Source organism: Ranitomeya variabilis, chromosome 7 (genome assembly GCF_051348905.1).
Source record: "Ranitomeya variabilis isolate aRanVar5 chromosome 7, aRanVar5.hap1, whole genome shotgun sequence".
NCBI lineage: Eukaryota > Metazoa > Chordata > Amphibia > Anura > Dendrobatidae > Ranitomeya > Ranitomeya variabilis.
This window is the reverse complement of record NC_135238.1, coordinates 1637399-1650367: the sequence shown is the minus strand read 5'-3', so window position 1 is coordinate 1650367 and position 12969 is coordinate 1637399. Positions and strand designations below refer to the sequence as shown.

At 51.1% G+C, this 12969-nt stretch overlaps 1 long non-coding RNA gene across 1 annotated transcript; it reads right to left on the bottom strand.

Moving 5' to 3' along the window:
- Nucleotides 1-10476: 10476 nt before the first annotated feature.
- LOC143784121 (uncharacterized) lies at nt 10477-11736 on the bottom strand. The gene is made up of 4 exons (XR_013217713.1): nt 11582-11736; nt 11404-11475; nt 10897-10951; nt 10477-10777 (listed from the first exon to the last, which is right to left on the bottom strand). It is a non-coding gene; the product is annotated as an uncharacterized LOC143784121 (long non-coding RNA).
- Nucleotides 11737-12969: the final 1233 nt, after the last annotated feature.

Here is a 12969-nt window from a genome sequence, read left to right as displayed (position 1 = left end):
TTTCTCTGTGTTGTGTGGAGGAAGGAAGCCTCCATCCTGAAGCTCCTGTGAGAGCTGCCATAGGGGTTGTCCCAGAAGTGCCGGGCAGGACTGTATAAACTTTTGATTTTCATTTGAGCCAGACAGGCTGTTTCTGTTACCATTTTGGGGTTTTGGTTTGTGATACAATAAACCACCCAGAGACTTTAACCCCACATGTGCCTGTGTCTACCTCGAAGCACAGCTAAGTGAGCTGACCTTCCTCAAGTGGTGTTTTGGATGCAGGCAATATTCCAGGAACACGTGTAGCAGTGGTGCACAAATCGTATGTCCTAGGCTAAGGCAGCTGCAGAGATGGAACAGCGGTTGGACAAAATGGAGGAGCTAATCCAGCACCTGATCCTGAGCCAACAGCAGAAGCAGCAGATACAGCAGGAGACTAGTAAACTCCTAATACAACAGATACAACAACAAAGGTGGACAGAACTCCTGGCGGGGGATGTCTGCGGCAGAGATACCACCCCCCCCATCAAGGTGATGACTCCTGCATCCGGAAAGTGGTAAGATGAGCCATGCAAAAGATGACCCCAGAGGATGATATAGAGGCTGTGTTCGAGCGGGTGGCGGAGAAGCTACCACCAGAGCAGTGGGCAGAGGTACTGGCCCCCCGTTTGACTGGTGAACCACAGAAGGCCTATTTCGATTTGACATTACAGGATGTGCAAGAGTGTGCCAAGCTGAAAACGGAGATATTGGCATGCTCAGGGGTCACTCTGTCAGAGCCAAAAGGGTTCATCACTGGATGTGCAGCGCCCCCACCGCCGCAGGGCCGAGGGATACCCGGTACCGGGCCTACGAGTCTCTGCTTCTGGGGGTTGTCACGGCGGCTAGGCCCCGGTCCGTGACCCTGCCGTGGGGCGCACAGTGAATAATAGGTGTGGAGGATGGTAGTGGTGGTGCGGTGCAGTAAATAACGAGGACACCAGGTTGCAGTCTCTTTACCTCTTTACTGAAGATCTCTGAGTCCACAGTCCAGAATACGGTTCACCAGGCTGCGCAAGTCCGGCCGGTCCAATGGCACCTCCAGAGTTCTCTTCACAGGTGGAAATCGGTGCCTTCCTTCTAGGGCTATGTGTTGCGGTCCTTCCCTGCTGTGCTTACGGAAAGTCCCCACAACCGTTGTCTGTTTCTTAAGTTCCCTCACAACTCGATTAAATGATGTTCTTCTAATCCTCCGTCCCTCCCTGATGTTCTGGTTGGGACGGCACCCGTTTGACGGGTAGGCTCGGAGCTCTTCCGGGACCCTAGAGTCGCCCCTCTCCACAAGGTGCCCCCCAAGACTTCATAGGTGATTTGTGTGAGACAGCCCGCCTTAGACTGACTGTCCTGCCGCTGTTTAGAGTATTGCTTGAAGCTGAATGTTATAATACTCCCTCGGCGTTCCGGCCACCGGTAGTGCGCCTCAGTAGGGTGTTGCTCCGGTCTTACAGCACGACCCCTACTGGTATTTCTCCTATTGCTTGATCTCGTTTCTCACTCAGCACAATCTATCTCGCTTCTAGTCCTTTCTTGGGCCCCGCCGCTTCCCGGAGCTGGCGCGGACCCGTTACGTTCTTTCAAATGCCAAGCCTCTGTCAGGATCCCACCCCTGACAGGGGCCCTACCGAATCTTCCCCCACAACACCCTCTGCCACAAGGTGTTGCCTGGTTCCAACCCAGTCAGCTTTCTGATCTAACTTCCTGCCTGACCCCCAGTTTACCCACTATGGTGGGGAGTGGCCTAATGAATAGAACCCTTAGCTCCCCCCGGAGGCCCGGCTGTGAAATGTATTGGTGTCTGTGATACCTGATCAGATGAACTCCTTCAGTGCCATCGGACGCACCATAGCTCCCCATAGTGGCGGAGCCACAGTACTGCAACGACCAGGACTCTGGGGCGCTGCACTCCCCCCTGGTTAAACACAGTACTCCGGGACTGGGAAGAAAACAACAATACAAGTTAGCAAAAAGACATACAGTTTTGTTGAGTGCAATAACAATAAGTATACTTGAACAGGCTTCCCTTTATGGGAGGTAAGGACACTTGAACGTTACAAACATGGTTAACATTATAAATTACAGGCTATAAATAACTCCTGTTACCCAACCGGGTATTCTACTAAGTGCACAATTGTTGGACAATAATTTAACATTGCCTTTAAGGACTCACACTCTAAATCCACTAAAGACCTTCCTATAATCACATTATAAGGTAATTTAACTTTTTCATTCTCCTTCTTTAAATCTGCAGGACCGCCTGTCCTATCGGCACCAGACCTTCTGCCTCTCCTTTCTATGCAGGACCGCCCCGTTCAGCCAGGGCCTACTGCCTTTTCAACTACTATACACAGTATAGAACATAACATTACTTTCAGTTTAAGAGCACTGAGTCATCTCTACATGACTCCTATGAGGACTCAGGGTTTACCTTCTATCCTAACTTTCTATCAGCATTATCAAAACATTTTCTATCGAACATTAAGCCTTCTCATTATCTTTCTCTCTATCATGCATGCTGGACACCATGTCTATCCCTACGGGCCCACTGCATCCTTCTTCTATCTTTCACCTTTTTCTTCTCAGAGCACATCATCAGTATTTCTTCACATTTAACTAATTAAATACATATAACTTTCTCATGTAAACATTATCATCTCTTTCTTTGGTCAAGACATTATTGCTTCCTATCTTAAGCAATATCACAGTTTAAGCGTAACAAATGAACATCCTCTTTAAGAGGGGACCAAGTCTCTATGAGGTAGCACACCTTCCCAGGCTACCAGTCCATACTCAGCAAAGGTTCCAGTGCGGTATCTTCACAAAGAGTCCTTCTTTAAGTAAAACCAGTAGGGAGCGCCTTTAATAAGGTGCAAACTATATACAAGAAGTTCGGATCATGCACTGTTCATGATTTCAGCAGTTCTAGAAACTTGTGCAAAAACTTGAAAAAATCAAATAAAAGCAAAACAATAGGGATCCCAGGTCCACAGAAGGATCCCCTTAAGAGTTAACCCTGGACGGGTTTAAAGTAGCAAAAAGCAGGGAAACAAACAGTTAACTATTTACAGTTTCAGGTTTCCGAGGTTTAGTTGGACGGCTTCCAGGGCTGCACCTGGCACTTAACCCTTCTTGGCCTGGGATAAGTGAGGTCCAGGGTTATACCCAGTGCTGGACAAACGCCGTTAATCCGTCTTGCATGTACAGTTAAATCAGGCGCAGCGATGGAGGTCTGCGCAGCTTGAGTAGAGGCATTTGCTGCAGCAGAGGTAGCGGCTGCCGCAAGATCAGTCACTAGAACGGAGTCAGCAGCTGTGGCACTAGCAGTCACCGGAGTGGTGTCGGTTGTCAGGGCAGGGTCGTCCTTCATACCTGCTTCAGACGCGGTCCCTCCGGTGCCGGTCTGCTCCATCTCCGCTGGGGTCTGGAACGCTGGTTGTGGGGCCTTGCGCTGCGGCGTTGTCATCTCCGTTTGCAGCATCTCGCTTTCCGGCAGGGCCTTGCTTTCTGGCTTCGGAGCGCTGGAACTTCTTTCTTGCTCCGGACCAGGCGAGGCTGCCGACAGATGTCTGGTGAGGCTCCCGATGATGGTCTTCTTCCACCCGGCCTCAGTGCTCAGCTGCGTCTGCAGGAGTTGGTGGATCAGCTCGTCCGCTCCGGTCTGCAGGAGGTCAGCATCAACTGTGGAGGTCTGGCTGCGGTGCCTCTCCGGGTAGCTGGGGGAGTCCTCGGCTCCGACCCCACGCTCCGGCTCCGGGCGGCTGGCCATGGCGTCCTCCATCTCACTGACTTCTTCTTCCTGGTCCTTTTCCCGCGGTCTCTTTCGTGGGCGGCCCCGTCTCCATGGTCTCCACCCTCCAAACAGGATCAGGAGGCGGACCTCGGCTGTTGACGGACACGTCCGCAGGACACCGAAATATTTGGACTGGGCGGCCATTGTCGTTCGCGCTTTCCAGCTTGCCTACGCCCACTTCACGCCCCTCCTCCTCAGCGCTGCAATGGCGGCGGATTTTAGCGGCAAAAGGCGCAGCACACAGTCTTTGTAATAAAGCACAATCAAAGCACGATAAATCACAGTTCCAAGGCACACATGACCTGATTCCTCAGGCTTAAGTAGATCCTGTTCGTGACGCCAAGTTGCAGCGCCCCCACCGCCGCAGGGCCGAGGGATACCCGGTACCGGGCCTACGAGTCTCTGCTTCTGGGGGTTGTCACGGCGGCTAGGCCCCGGTCCGTGACCCTGCCGTGGGGCGCACAGTGAATAATAGGTGTGGAGGATGGTAGTGGTGGTGCGGTGCAGTAAATAACGAGGACACCAGGTTGCAGTCTCTTTACCTCTTTACTGAAGATCTCTGAGTCCACAGTCCAGAATACGGGTCACCAGGCTGCGCAAGTCCGGCCGGTCCAATGGCACCTCCAGAGTTCTCTTCACAGGTGGAAATCGGTGCCTTCCTTCTAGCGCTATGTGTTGCGGTCCTTCCCTGCTGTGCTTACGGAAAGTCCCCACAACCGTTGTGTCTGTTTCTTAAGTTCCCTCACAACTCGATTAAATGATGTTCTTCTAATCCTCCGTCCCTCCCTGGTGTTCTGGTTGGGACGGCACCCGTTTGACGGGTAGGCTCGGAGCTCTTCCGGGACCCTAGAGTCGCCCCTCTCCACAAGGTGCCCCCCAAGACTTCATAGGTGATTTGTGTGAGACAGCCCGCCTTAGACTGACTGTCCTGCCGCTGTTTAGAGTATTGCTTGAAGCTGAATGTTATAATACTCCCTCGGCGTTCCGGCCACCGGTAGTGCGCCTCAGTAGGGTGTTGCTCCGGTCTTACAGCACGACCCCTACTGGAATTCTCCTATTGCTTGATCTTGTTTCTCACTCAGCACAATCTATCTCGCTTCTAGTCCTTTCTTGGGCCCCGCCGCTTCCCGGAGCTGGCGCGGACCCGTTACGTTCTTTCAAATGCCAAGCCTCTGTCAGGATCCCACCCCTGACAGAGACCCTACTGTCTCTTCCTCCACAACACCCTCTGCCACTAGGTGTTGCTTCGTCCAATCCAGTCAGCTTTCTGATCTCACTTCCTGCCTGACCCCCAGTTTACCCACTATGGTGGGGAGTGGCCTAATGAATAGAACCCTTAGCTCCCCCCGGAGGCCCAGCTGTGAAATGTATTGGTGTCTGTGATACCTGATCAGGTGAACTCCTTCAGTGCCATCGGACGCACCATGGCTCCCCATAGTGGCGGAGCCACAGTACTGCAACGACCAGGACTCTGGGGCGCTGCAGATGTATTATGGTGATAAACCGCTCTCAGATGTTTGACTTGTTGCATTTGGTCCAGAAATGGTTGCAGCCGGAGTCCTCCACTCCAGCAAAGATGGCCGAGAGGGTCGTCATGGACAGATTTATTCACTCCCTTCCCAGGTCAGTGCAGAACTGGGTTGCCCAAGGAGACCCCCGGAATGCAGATGACTTGGCGGACCTCGTAGAAAGGAACCACTTGGTCGAGAAGTCCCTAACGAGGCTGGTAGGTGGTACATTTCCATACTGTGGTACCCAGCGGGAACCCGAGTCCCAAAAGAGGGGTAACACATCCACCACTGGGGGGGAAGTCAGAGATCCCAAGGAGCGGCTGAGGGGTTACCAAATGCTGCTGCTAAAGACCTGATCTGCTGGAGGTGTCACGGTCCTGGACACATAGCAGCCCGTTGTCCTATGTCTTCCAAGCATATGGATTGTAGCCTAGGCAGGTGCTGCTCGTATTATGCCTACCCAGCCTGCAGTGTGGACTATCAACCTGTAGATGAGCCGCAGTCATGCCCCGTGACCATAAATGGAGTTCTGGTGTCAGGAATCTTGGACTCCGGGAGTTTGGTGACCCTGATAAGAGCCACACTTCCCCACCATTTGATCCCAGGGAAACCTATGGACACTAGATGGTGGCCCGATTCTAACGCATCGGGTATTCTAGAATATGCATGCGTAGTGTATAGCACAGCCCACGTAGTATATTGCACAGCCACGCAGTACATTGCGAAGCCCACGCAGTACATTGCGCAGCCCACGCAGTACATTGTGCAGCCCACGCAGTACATTGCGCAGCCCACGCAGTACATTGCGCAGCCCACGCAGTACATTGCGCAGCCCACGTTGTACATTGCGCAGCCCACGTTGTATATTGCGCAGCCCACGTAGTATATTGCGCAGCCCACGTAGTATATTGAGCAGCCCACGTTGTATATTGCGATGCCCACGTAGTATATTGCGCAGCCCATGTAGTATATTGCGCAGCCCACGTAGTATATTGCGCAGCCCACGTAGTATATTGCGCAGCCCACGTATATTGTGCAGCCCACGTAGTATATTGCGCAGCCCACGTAGTATATTGCGCAGCCCACATAGTATATTGCGCAGCCCACGTAGTATATTGCGCTGCCCACGTAGTATATTGCGCTGCCCACGTAGTACATTGCGCAGCCCACGTAGTACATTCTAACGCATCGGGTATTCTAGAATATGCATGCGTAGTGTATAGCACAGCCCACGTAGTATATTGCACAGCCACGCAGTACATTGCGAAGCCCACGCAGTACATTGCGCAGCCCACGCAGTACATTGCGCAGCCCACGTTGTATATTGCGCAGCCCACGTTGTATATTGCGCAGCCCACGTAGTATATTGCGCAGCCCACGTAGTATATTGAGCAGCCCACGTTGTATATTGCGATGCCCACGTAGTATATTGCGCAGCCCATGTAGTATATTGCGCAGCCCACGTAGTATATTGCGCAGCCCACGTAGTATATTGCGCAGCCCATGTATATTGTGCAGCCCACGTAGTATATTGCGCAGCCCACGTAGTATATTGCGCAGCCCACATAGTATATTGCGCTGCCCACGTAGTATATTGCGCTGCCCACGTAGTACATTGCGCAGCCCACGTAGTACATTGCGCAGCCCACGTAGTACATTGCGCAGCCCACGTAGTACATTGCGCAGCCCACGGAGTACATTGGGCAGCCCACGCAGTACATTGGGCAGCCCACGCAGTACATTGGGCAGCCCACGCAGTACATTGGGCAGCCCACGCAGTACATTGGGCAGCCCACGCAGTACATTGGGCAGCCCACGCAGTACATTGGGCAGCCCACGCAGTACATTGGGCAGCCCACGCAGTACATTGGGCAGCCCACGCAGTACATTGTGCAGCCCACGCAGTTCATTGCGCAGCCCACGCAGTCCCATGTAGTATATTGAGCAGCCCACGTTGTATATTGCGCAGCCCACGTTGCATATTGCGCAGCCCACGTTGCATATTGCGCAGCCCACGTAGTATATTGCACAGCCCACGTAGTATATTGCGCAGCCCATGTAGTATATTGCGCAGCCCACGTAGTATATTGCGCAGCCCACGCAGTACATTGCGCAGCCCACGCAGTACATTGCGCAGCCCACGCAGTACATTGCGCAGCCCACGCAGTACATTGCGCAGCCCACGCAGTACATTGCGCAGCCCACGCAGTACATTGCGCAGCCCACGCAGTACATTGCGCAGCCCACGCAGTACATTGCGCAGCCCACGCAGTACATTGCGCAGCCCACGCAGTACATTGCGCAGCCCACGCAGTACATTGCGCAGCCCACGTAGTACATTGCGCAGCTCACGTAGTACATTGCGCAGCCCACGCAGTACATTGCGCAGCCCACGCTGTACATTGAGCAGCCCACGTATATTGCGCAGCCCACGCAGTACATTGCGCAGCCCACGCAGTACATTGCGCAGCCAACGCAGTACATTGCGCAGCCAACGCAGTACATTGCGCAGCCCACGCAGTACATTGCGCAGCCCAACGCAGTACATTGCGCAGCCCACGCAGTACATTGCGCAGCCCACGCAGTACATTGCGCAGCCCACGCTGTACATTGCGCAGCCCACGCTGTACATTGCGCAGCCCACGTTGTACATTGCGCAGCCCACGCAGTACATTGCGCAGCCCACGCAGTACATTGCGCAGCCCACGCAGTACATTGCGCAGCCCACGCTGTACATTGCGCAGCCCACGCAGTACATTGCGCAGCCCACGTTGTATATTGCGATGCCCACGTAGTATATTGCCCAACCACGTAGTATATTGCCCAGCCACGTATTATATTGCCCAGTGACGTAGTATACAGCACAGAGCCACGTAGTATATGGCCCAGTGACGTAGTATACAGCACAGAGTCACGTAGTATATTGCACAGCCCACGTAGTATATTGCACAGCCCACGTAGTATATTGCACAGCCCACGTAGTATATTGCCCAGTGACTTAGTATATTGCCCAGTGACGTAGTATACAGCACAGAGCCACGTAGTATATTGCCCAGCCATGTATGACATAGGTTAAAAAAAAAATAAAATAAACATATACTCACCTTTCGCAGGCGCGTTGTAGCTCTGTTGCCTGTGTGGGGTGCAGGCGGCAGCTTCCGGTCCCAGGGTGTGATGACGTCGCGGTCACGTGACGACGTCACGGTCACATGACTGTGACGTCACGGCAGGTCCTTGTCGCGCAGGACCTGTGATGACATCGCGGTCACATGACCGTGTTGCGGTCACATGACCGTGATGTCACTGCAGGTCCTTTCTGTGCAGGCGCGCAGGAATAGTGAGGTCTCGGTAGCATAACTTTTCCTTTTTGGCAGCATTGAGTAAACTGATTGTCTGATGGTTTTTCATCAATGAAATTCAGAGTCTCGCATTTAGAGCAAACTGCATTCATATTCCCACAGTAGTGTTCATGAATTGTACTTTCATTGTCTGTTACGTAATGTGCACGTTGTTGAATATTGTCCTGGTCGTGCCTTAGTTGGTAGAGCATTCGTTTTTTATGAATTTGGCGATCATGTTGTTCCTTTCGTACAGTTTGTTGTGGTGTCTTCGGTTGGCGAAGGTGTCTGTGAGATTCCGCATCCTGGGCTTGTCTGGCGGCAGTTTGTTGTGGTGTCTCCTGTTCCCGATGTTGTCGTTTTCTTGCTGCTGCTGCTTTTCTGTCATCCTCATTGGCGTATTTTTGTTTACGACCCATTCTAAGATAGAAACACAGGGAGATGCCGCCCATACAGGGAGACGCAGGCACACACCCTACACAATGGCAGGACATGACAGCAGTGGAGGACAATGATGATTCCAGAATTCACGGCAGACTGTGCCTGTTGCTGATTGGTCGAGGCCGGCTGGCCTCGACCAATCAGCAAGGCGGGATTTCCGAGACAGACAGACAATTAGACCCTTAGACAACACAATGGCGATCACTTGACAGCAGTGGAGGACAATGCCCGTCGCTGATTGGTCGAGGCCTGGCGGCCTCGACCAATCAGAGATGCGGGATTTCCAGGACAGACAGACAATTAAACCCTTAGACAATTATATATATAGATATGCTGTATCAATGGGGGCTCCAAAGACTACCCTGTTGCCAGAGTGTTGATTAAAGCTAGAAGTGGTACGGAGTATCATGAGGTTGGGCTAGTCAGAGACTTGCTGCACCCCGTGATAATCCGGCGGGACTTCAGCCTGTTCTGGGACTGGTGGGGAAAGGCCCAGTGACTCAGGCAGGAGCCAGTGCAACCCTGATGCATCCCCGTCGCAGTTGGAGGTGGAGGATTTCCCCTTGTGTGTCATCGCTGGTGATGAAGACGATCCGGTGACCAGTGAGGCCGAGGTTCCTGAGCTGGGGAAAATTTCGGAACTACTTAAATGCGGGCTCTTACCCTAAAGGGGCCTTTGAAAATGTGTCTGTGATTGATGGGGTTGCTCAAGAGCCGGGGGCTGACACCAGGTTCCCAGACTTTGCTGTTAATGGCGAGTTAATGTATCTGGTGACCACACTGAGGGGAGAGGAGATAGTGGAGCAGCTGTTGGTTCCAGGGCCATACCGGCAGAGGGTTCTAGACATGGCTCATTCATATGTTTTGTGAGGACATAAGGGGGTAGAGAAAATGCAGGAGAAATTAACACAGAGGTTCTATTGGCCGGGATCTTACCCTGAGATCCTGAATTATTGTAGGTCCTGCCCCACCTGTCAGATAACCGCTCCCTCTTCGCACTTCCGAAGTCCTCTAGTCCCGTTAGGCTACTTTCACATTAGCGTCGTGCACTGCACGTCGCAATGCGACGTTGCAGTGCACCGACGCATACTGTGCAAGCGCCACACAACGGGGGCAGCGGATGCTGTTTTTCAACGCATCCGCTGCCCCATTGTGAGGTGCGGGGAGGCGGGGGTGGGGTTCCGGCCGCGTATGCGCGGTCGGAAATGCTGCAGATGACGCACCAAAAAACGTTACATGTAAAGTTTTTTGGTGGCGACGGTCCGACGCAACACATACAGACAATGCACACGGCACTCGAGGGTCCTGTGTGGTGCACAAGTCAGGTTTCCAGCCCGTCAACAAGATAATGGCAATCACTTGGCACTCAGATTTTTGTTGCAAGAAAAAATGAACATTCCGTTTATTTGTGCATCCAGTTTAAAGATTTAAACGTTTTCGGTCCAATCACAAGACCTTCATCAGAAATATCTTTAACAAAACTGAAATACAGGTAAAGCATCAAATACAGATTAGTGACAATATCCACATGATGCACAAAAGAGAGAAAACAACGGAACTATGATAATTCTGTTCAAATCCGTCCTATAAAAGAGAGAGGTGAGCAACCGTGGTGGCCGGAGCAAATCCAGGTTGGTGTCCCGTGAGTCGTGAAGATTCCAATTATAAAGAATACGAAGCTGTGAGTATTGGTAAGGAAGAGAAAATAACTGAAATGGAAGAAGACCGTTATGACACAATACAAAAACCTGTGAAGGAGCTATATACGTGACTAAGGTCAATATCGCCTAAAGGATACTAGGTAGAAGGTATTCCGATCAGAGTGCTGTAAACAGAGAGTGCCCAATGACAACCTACAACGAAGATGTGGTAAATGATGTTAGTAATTCAAATGGTCGTGTATGCACCAGATATCAGACTATGAGGAAATTGTGACAGAATAACCAGTACGTCACATGATATTTAAAGGATATGGTAATAGTATGCCAATAAGGGTTGTGATGGCAGAAAAGAAACAGTACAAAAAGGATGCCAAACATTGTAAAGTGCAGAAGAGGGTTTGAGTGGCAACCCCAAAAAGCGTCATGCTGTTGTACCGTGGGGCATTTGACTAACACTGAACCGATTGCTCTAATTGTGTGTTTAAACTTGTACCATGAAGACAGAAAATTACCTGGAAGTAATGCACAAAAGGGATTATAAAGGCCACAAAGGCCTGAGTGTAGGCAACCCGGGACCAAGGTGACACAGTATATGCGTGTTAAGACCTAAATGGGCAATCCCAAGGGCTAAAGTGGCAAAATACCTCAGGGATCCTGGAGAGATTCCCGGAGGGAAGGTACTGAGGAGAGGCGAGAACCCACCACTAGGGGTAGCGCTGTGGAGAGAAATACATATATATAGGGAAGCTCCCTAAATCCAATGCAAATAGGCGCTGTAATATAAGTAGGAGAAAGCGCTGTAGTGAAACCCCCTCTAGTTACCTTGGATAGCCAGGTCCGTGGCGCTCTGTCAGGTGCTCCCGGGGCCACTGTGTAATGGTGATACTTCCGGGTATATCTGCGTTGTGTAATCGGGTCACGTGACCCGCCGCGTCATCGCGGTCATGTGATCACGGCGTCAAGCGCGCCTGCGCATATAGAGCTGTGTCGAGCTCAATGGGCCAGCATGAACAGGAATCTATGTGGGGGAGCGCACTAAGTGAGATGTGTATGTGCGGATCAGGAACTCCTATAGAGCTCGTAGAGATGAGCCGGTGAGCAATCCTGTTTAGCCTGAGGCCAGTGTCGTGGTTGAAAAAGGGGGCGATGTTAAGCTCTCTCAAGGAGGGGATAAAAGAAGGGTTTTAAGGAAGAAGATGATGAATGTTAGTAAGTAATAACACATAAGGGAAAAGGTTGTGAAACTCAAATCGCAGTACATATATACTCTACCATCTAGAGTGCCGTGTACAGCCACCAGTGCCATGCATGTGCCGTGAGACTATCGATTCTAAAGAAAAGAAAACATATCAAAATTAGACAAATACATTTGAGAGCTTGGTACACAAATTAAAACAGTCAAGGGCTTCACATGAGTTAGATATGGAACGAACGACATTATAAAAATGCTGCTACGTCATAGTCCCGGTTTAATCCCTTTGGCTCTAGGGTCTGTAAGGTGAAGATCCAGAATGCTTCCCTTCTTTTAAGTGTTTTTATGCGATCCTGGCCTCTTCTTAGGGGGTCTATCTGCTCTAGTACCTGAAATCGAAGTTGGGAAATGTTATGATTTTTTTCAATGAAGTGGTGGGGGAGAGGAAGATGAGTTTTTTTGCACCGGACGGTAGATTTATGTTGGGACACTCTGTCCCGAATGGCTTGCGTAGTTTCCCCCACATAGGCGAGGCCGCACGGGCATTTGATTACATAGATCACATGCGTGGACTCGCAGGCATAGAAACCCTTGATTGCTAGGGCTTTGCCTGTTTGTGGGTGAAATCCTGCGGGGCCCTTTTGAACATTACTGCACTGTAGACAGTTTAGGCATGGAAAAGTACCCTTTCTTTGCGTTTGAAGGAAGGTTTGTCTAGCCAGGGTTGTTACTGGGCCTATATCCGCTTTTACCAACCTGTCTCTTAAGTTTTTGGCACGTCTAAAGCACGAAAGAAATGGTGATTTAAATTCTGGAATGAGTGGATAACTTTTAGTCAAAATGTTCCAGTGTCTCCTAATGGTGGATTGTACCAGGCCAGAAAATGGGTGAAAGGTTGTGACAAAAGGAATTCTCTTGATGCTTACGTTGACTTCCTCTGAGATGTATTTAATTTGGCCTTAGTGAGTACCCCCCTGTGGGTAACCCCTATTAGAAAACTTGCCCTCCATTTCTGATA